Below are 7,412 nucleotides of genomic sequence, written 5' to 3'. Positions count from 1 at the left end.
GGGAGGGCAGTTAGGGGCAATAGAGCGGGCCTAAATGGGCAGTCAGACATCCCTCGAGGGGTCCCAGATTGGAGAGGGTGCAGGTTGGGCTGAGGGACACCCCCCCCCCCGTGCATGAATTTCGTGCACTGGGCCTCTAGTTCTTTAATAAGTACAGTTTGGTAAGCAAAAGATTTTAAAACATGGCACAGGAGAGTAAAAAAAAAGGGCCTGATATTTAGAAAGTTAGAAACCACTGCATTAAATTAAATTACCTTCAAGTCCCTTTCAATATCCTACTTATCCTTATAAACATCTTTCTCACTGTACAGCACTGTACATACAGGTAAAGGACACAGACATGGGTTTATTAGAATAAAGTACTAATTCCTTTCTTAAAAAAAAAGAAAAAGAATGCTAAACGTCCCAGTTAACTAATGGTTTTCATTAGTTAGAATCTGGGATAACTAAAAAATGTTAAGTATCTTTAATTTTTACTCCAAGTGTATCATTGATAATAGCTATTTTGAATTCCTTTTGCTTCCCAAATATATTTAAAGATATTCTCATGTATAAGATTATTACTTTACCTGGTATGTGAGATTAGTAAGGAGCTTTAACATTTGAGGCAGGTCATGGGGGTAGGCAGGCTTCTGTACCACCATCCACATCCAGCTTTCAGGGGTGGTGTGGGTGGGCTTCTCCACATCAAGACCCCAGGATGTCCCTCTGGGGACGTCACAGCCTCCAGTGCTTTGAACAGGTCATATTCTTCATACCAGTCACAAGACAGCACTGTATCTTATACATCTTATATTTTGCTTGAATACTTCATCTTGTTTTAAAATGACTAGAGCTCTAGATGCCCTTCTTTGTGTCAACAGTAAATTTCAGTTTTCACAATTAGTCCATGAGGTAGATTATTTTATCACCATTTTATTAAGGAAAATTAAAATCAGAAGGGTTACATAATTTATTTCAATCTTGAAGCCAATATGTCATCCTGGGATTCAAACCCATGTCTGTGCTCCCTGCTCTACACCAGACTGCCTCTTAAAGCAGTTAATTAAATTAAAGGTTTCTATCAGACTCTGGGCTCCCCTGGGGGTGCTCTGCTGCTGCCCACATCACATGAAAATGCTTGCTTAAATGGCCCCAGGTGACTGGTGTTCTAAATGTCCATGGGCAGGATTCCTCAAGCATGGCGCTCTTGACACTTGGGCCCGATAATTCTTTGTTTGCGGTGGGGGGGGGGGGTGAGGGGAGGGGGGGGCAGGGCTGTGCATTTTAAGATATTAGCAACATTTCCAGTCTTTAGATGCCAGTATTTTCTTCCCCGTTGCGATAACCAAAATGTCTCTGGACATTACCAAATGTCCCCTGGAGGCAAAATCATTCCAGTTGAGAACCATTGATCCCTTTCATACATCTCCCAAGCTACTCCCACTGAGGAAAGATATGAGGTTGAAATTATCCTTGCTTTACACTGTCCCTTTCAGTAGCTTTCTTATTTGACTCATGAAAATTCATATACAATCTGCCACTAGTTCGGAGTACAAGAAATATTTGAGGACTGAGTTTGATTGCAGAGACAGGCAGGGCCTAATTACCAAATTAGTTGGCAGCTTAAATAATGACCTCTTTTCAGAGTTCTATTTAGACTCCCCAATTTTCAAATAAGCGGAGTTTAAGACAAAACCACTCTCCCTTAATCTCCTGACCTTCCACAACTGATGCTTCTAATTCCCACCAACTCATGTCATCTGAATGCTCTGCTCTGGCACTCAGTCTTACCCTGTTCCCCAAACCTCTTGCTCTCCTGTCCCTTGCTCTTTCATTTCCTGATACTACTAGTAGTCACTACTCTTTTTTTGGGAAACTACTTGCTTAGCTCTTATGTCCTGGCCTTCAGTTATCCTGTTGTCAACTCACTTCTATTATTTCTTTCTTTCTTTTTTTTTTAAAATATATTTTATTGATATTTTACAGAGAGGAAGGGAGAGGGATAGAGAGCCAGAAACATCGATGAGAGAGAAACATCGATCAGCTGCCTCCTGCACACCCCCCACTGGGGATGTGCCCGCAACCAAGGTACATGCCCTTGACCGGAATCGAACCCGGGACCCTTGAGTCCGCAGGCCGACACTCTATCCACTGAGCCAAACTGGTTTCGGCTCACTTCTATTATTTCTTGTTTCCTCCCAAGTAGCTTCCTTATTTTTATAAGGAAGAAAAAAGGGAACATGTATAAAACATACTTAAGGAGAATTCATCCCAAAGATTTAATCACCCTAAATTACTTAAAGCAGTTTATACTTGTCACTGGACTAGGTAGTCAATATTGAAATGGCTCCTTTCATGAAGAGTTTAGTTTTAAGGTTGTTGCTAAAGTAATTTCTAATGGTTTTAGTAACAATAGAAGTTTCCTAAAACATTCTCAAGTAATTACATCCTGGGGACCATACTCCAGTGTCAACTCTGAGGCAGAAAAAGGCTATTATGTCCAAGAGCTTACCACTGGATCACACTTATATGTTTTTCATCTAATAGGATTCTTCTAATGTTTTCCTTTCTTCAAATGGTTTTCATTAATAAAAATCCTCTATAGTGCAATAAGATGAGGTCTCTACCAGGCTTTTTCTACATTCATTAGGTTTCTGTTACCTATTAGAATAAGTCCTGCTTGAAGATTCTCTCTCATTCCCCAGGTTCCTTTCCAATGTGAAGTTTCTGATGTTTAAGAGCTGTGTGCCTACTGAAGGCCTTCCCACAGCTTCGACATTCAAAGAGTTTCTCTCCAGTGTGAATTATCTGGTGACTAAATAAAGTGCGAGTTCTGACTGAAGGCCTTCCCACAATCAAGGCACTCATAGGATTTCTTTCCAGTATGAACACAATAGTGTTTAATAAGATCCGAGCTTCCCTAAAAGATTTCCCACATCCATTGCATGTGTACGTTTTTTCTCCACTATGAATTCTATGATGTCTCATAAGGTCTGAGCCCTGATGGAATGTTTTCCCACATTCTTTATATTCATATGGTTTCTCTCCCATATGAGTTAAATGATGAGTGATGAGGTCTGAGCTGCCTTGGAAAGTTCTACCACACTGATAAGCTTTCTCTTCTTGGTGAATTCTTTGCTCTTCTCTAAACAACTCATCCTTGCTGAATGTTTTCTCACTTTCTTTAACTTTCTCTCCAGTATGAAGCTTCTGATGTTTGAGAAAAGCTGTGTGCCAGATGAATGGTTTTCCACATGCCTTACATTCATAGGGTTTCTCACCACTGTGGATTTTCAGATGTTGATTCAGGAGTGAACGCTGCTGGAAGACTTTCCCACATTCTTTGCACTATGGGTTTCTCTCCAGTATGAATTTTCTGATGTGTAACAAGATGAGACCTCTGGCTAAAGGCTTTCCCACATTCACTACATTCATAGAGTTTCTCTTCAGTATGAATTATCCAATGCCAAATTAGATCTGAATTTCCCTGGAAAGTTTTTCCACATTCAGTACATTCATAAGGTTTTTCTTCCCTATGAATTTTCTGTTGTTTGATAAGGTCCAAGCCAGAAGTGCAGGCTTTTTCACATTCAAGTTTCTTTCTTTCCAGTATACAGTCTCTGGTGTTTCAGGAAAGCTGTGTACCCACTGAAGGATTTCCCACATTCACAACATTCATGGTGTTTCTCTCCACTATGGAGTCTCTGGTGTTCAGTAAGGTCTGAACGCTGCTGGAAGGCCTTTTCACATTCATTACACTTGAAGGGTTTCTCTCCAGCATGAATTTGCTGATGTGTGACAAGGTGTGAACTCTGACTGAAGGTTTGTCCACATTCAAAACATTCATAGGGTTTCTCTCCAATGTGAATTCTGTGATGTATTGTAAGATATGAGCTTTGATTAAAGACCTTCCCACACACATTACATATATATGGCTTCCCTCCATTATGCATTCTCTGGTATAGGATAAGGTTTGAGCTTCCCTTGAAGGCCTTCCCACACTCTTTACATTCATAGGGATTCTCGCCACTGTGGATTCTCTTATGCCTAACCAGCTTAGAGCTCTGATTGAAGTCTTTCCCACATTCATTACATACATATGGTTTCTTTCCTGTATGAAATCTCTGATGTATAGTCAGGTTTGAGACCCAATTAAAAGTTTTTTCACATTCCTTACATCATAAGTTTTCTTGATATTATCAATTTTTTCGTGTTCAGTTACTTATGATTTCTGTTTGAAGTTCTGTCCACAGACCTCATATCTGTGGGATCTTTCTCCAGCAGAAAGCATTTTTCCTCCTTCATTACATTCACAGCCCCTCTCTCCTGCAATAGCTTCCTTGGGGATGAGATTCACTTTCCCAATACCTCTCTCTTGGGAAGCGGGCTATCTCACTGTATCCCCTAAGGGGCTTAACCCAATGCCTCAATGACCTGTGTTCAAGGTCACTGGTTTCAACTAACCCACATTCCTGGGAGATCTGTCTTTGGAGTCTTCCTGATACAACCCTTGCTGAATCTTTTTCTTCAGAAATTTTCATCTTTGCCTTCCAGTTCTTCATCTTATTCCTGGTCTCAGAATCTGAAACGATAAGTAGGCCATAATATAATTTCTAAAATACACAAATCATCTCTCACTATGCTGGGAGGTTTAAGAGGGAGGAACAAAGAAACTAGAGGAAGACTCTACCCAGAGGGCTGAGATTCAGACCTTTTTAGAGAGATTGTGATTACCACAGGAACACATACCCTACTGGTAGAGAAGAAACATGTCAGGTGCAGGCTGGAACTGTTGGGTGGGAGTGGTCTGTAGGATGGAGGGAAAATTCACTGGAGGAGGCGGGGAGTCTGGAGTTGGTTCTCAAGCAGTGGCCTATTTGATGGGATAGAAATTTGCTGGATCCTGTGTATAATAAAAAAGCACCAGGAAGAGAAGTTCCTTTCTTTTTCTTTTCTTTCTATTTGGCTTTGTAGAGAGAGGAAGAGAGAGAAAGAGAGAAATGTCAATGTGAGAGAGAAACAGCGATTGGTTGCCTCCCACACATGCCCTGACGGGATCAAACCCGCAACCTGTTGTATAAGTAGTCATACTTATATGACTGGAAAGTGAACCACCATCTCTTGGTGTATGGGACGTTGTGCCAACCAACTAAGCCACACCTGACTAGGGCCCTTTCTTTTTCAATGGGCTTGCATTATCCCTCCAACATCCTCTATTAGAAAAAATCTAAATCTTGTGCCAGCTGGCAAAGGAGAAGTGATCCAGATCCAGTAGCATAAGCAAAGCAAACTAAGGATTTACAGAAGAAGCCATATTGAGACTGGTAGGAAGGCTGGAGACGTGAAAAGGACTGACCCTGCTCCCATCTATGGTGGCTGAGATTCCAGAGGGATATGTCATCTGCAAAGGTTCCCCCTGAGGAGCGTGGGGTCTCAATCCCACACTGGGCTCCTAAGCCCAGAGCACCAGAGCTGGGAAGAAGTGTCCCCATAACATCTGGCAGATCTCTGGGTGCCTTGGGCCTTTTGCTGACCTGCTCCCAGAGTAGGGGATTTTAACACCTTATTTACATCAATGGATAGATCTTCAAGACAAGGAAACAGTGGCCTTAAATGACACACTAACTTCAGAGCATTTCACCCCAAAACAGCAAAATATGCATTCTTTCCAAGTGCACATGGAACATTTTCTAGGACAGACCACGTGTTAGGACACAAAACAAGTCCCAGTAAATTTAAGAAGATTGAAATCACATCAAGCATCTTCTCTGACCATAATGGTATGAAACTAGAAATCAATCACAAGAGAAAAACTGAAAAACACACAGAGACATAGGGGCTAAATAACATGTTACTAGACAATGAATGGGTTAACAACAAGATCAAGGAAGAATTCAAAAGATACCTTGAAACAACTGAAAGTGAGAACACAACCCAAAACCTATGGTACACAGCGAAAGCAGTCCTAAGAAAGAAAATCACAGCCCTAGCCGGTTTGGTTCAGTGGATAGAGTGTTGGCCTGTGGATTGAAGGGTCCCTGGTTCAATCCCAGTCAAGGGCACATGTCCAGATTGCAGGCTCGATCCCCAGTAGGTGGTTGTGCAGGAGGCAGCCAATCAATGATTCTCATCATTGATGTTTCTATCTCTCTCTCTCCCTTCCTCTCTGAAATCAATAAAAATATATTAAAAAAGAAAGAAAGAAAATCACAGCATTACAGGCCTACCTCAAGAAACAAGAAAAATCTCAAATAAACAATCTAACTTTACACATAAAGGAAGTAGGAAAAGAACAACAAACAAATCCCAAAGTAAGTAGAAGAAAGGAAATAATAAAATCAGAACAGAAATAAACAAAATAGAGTTTTTAAAAAAATCAATGAAACCAAGAGCTGGTTCTTTGAAAAGATAAGATTGATAAACCTTTAACCAGACTCATCAAGAAAAAAAAGAGAAAGGACCCAAATAAATAAAATCAGAAATGCAAAAGGAAAAATAACAACTAACTCCACAGAAATGCAAGGAACTGTAAGAAATTATCACAAACAACCATATGTCAACAAATTGAACAATCTGAATGAAATGGGTAAATTCCTAGAAACATACAATCTTCCAGAACTAAATCAGGAAGAATCACAAAATCTGAACAGACCGATTACAACTAATGAAATGGAAGTAGTGATAATAATAATAATAAAAAAAAACTTCATACAAACAATAGTCCTGGATGGCTTTATAGGTGAATTTTACCAAACATTCAAAGAAGAACTAACAGCTATCCTTCTCAAACTATTCAAAAAAATTCAAGAGGAGGGAAGACACACAAGCTTACTCTACAAAGACAGCATTATCCTAATTGCAAAACCAGATAGATACTACAAAGAAAGAAAATTATAGGTCAATATCCCTGATGAATATATATGCTAAAGTTCTCAAAAAAATATTAGCAAACCAGATCCAGCAATACATTAAAAGATCATACACTATAATTAAGTGGGATTTATTCTGGAGATGCAAGGTTGCTACACTATCTACAAATCAATAAACTTGATATACCACATAAACAAAATGAAGGATAAAAATCATATACTGGTAACACTGTCAGAACAAACAATTTTCTAAAACACTGCTTCCCCTGACACCAATGATAAAAAGTCTACCATGAATTTTCTATCACCTATTAAAGGAAACAATAGCTTCTTTTTTTACTTATAGCACTGTATTAGCATCCTAGGGCTGCCGTAACAAAGTCTCACAAATTGGGAGGCTTAAAATAACAGAAATTTATTCTCACAGTTCTGGAGGCTAAAAGTCTGAACAAAGAAGCTGGCAGGGTGGCTTCCTTCGGTAGGCTCTGAGGGATAACTGTTCCATGCCTCGCACCTAGCTTCTGGTGACAGCTGGCAATCCTTGTGTTCCTGGCTTTGTAG

The 7,412-nt window shown here is 40.0% G+C and overlaps 1 long non-coding RNA gene across 1 annotated transcript; it reads right to left on the bottom strand.

Annotated features, from left to right (window-relative positions):
* Positions 1-2,242: 2,242 nt before the first annotated feature.
* LOC308254416 lies at positions 2,243-7,037 on the bottom strand. Its single transcript, XR_013961225.1, has 2 exons — positions 4,732-7,037; positions 2,243-4,564 (listed from the first exon to the last, which is right to left on the bottom strand). It is a non-coding gene; the product is annotated as an uncharacterized lncRNA (long non-coding RNA).
* Positions 7,038-7,412: the final 375 nt, after the last annotated feature.

The sequence above is a fragment of the Plecotus auritus genome, assembly GCF_963455305.1.
Source record: "Plecotus auritus genome assembly, chromosome: 7".
Classification (NCBI taxonomy): Eukaryota; Metazoa; Chordata; class Mammalia; order Chiroptera; family Vespertilionidae; genus Plecotus; species Plecotus auritus.
This window is presented reverse-complemented; position numbering and strand designations above follow the sequence as displayed.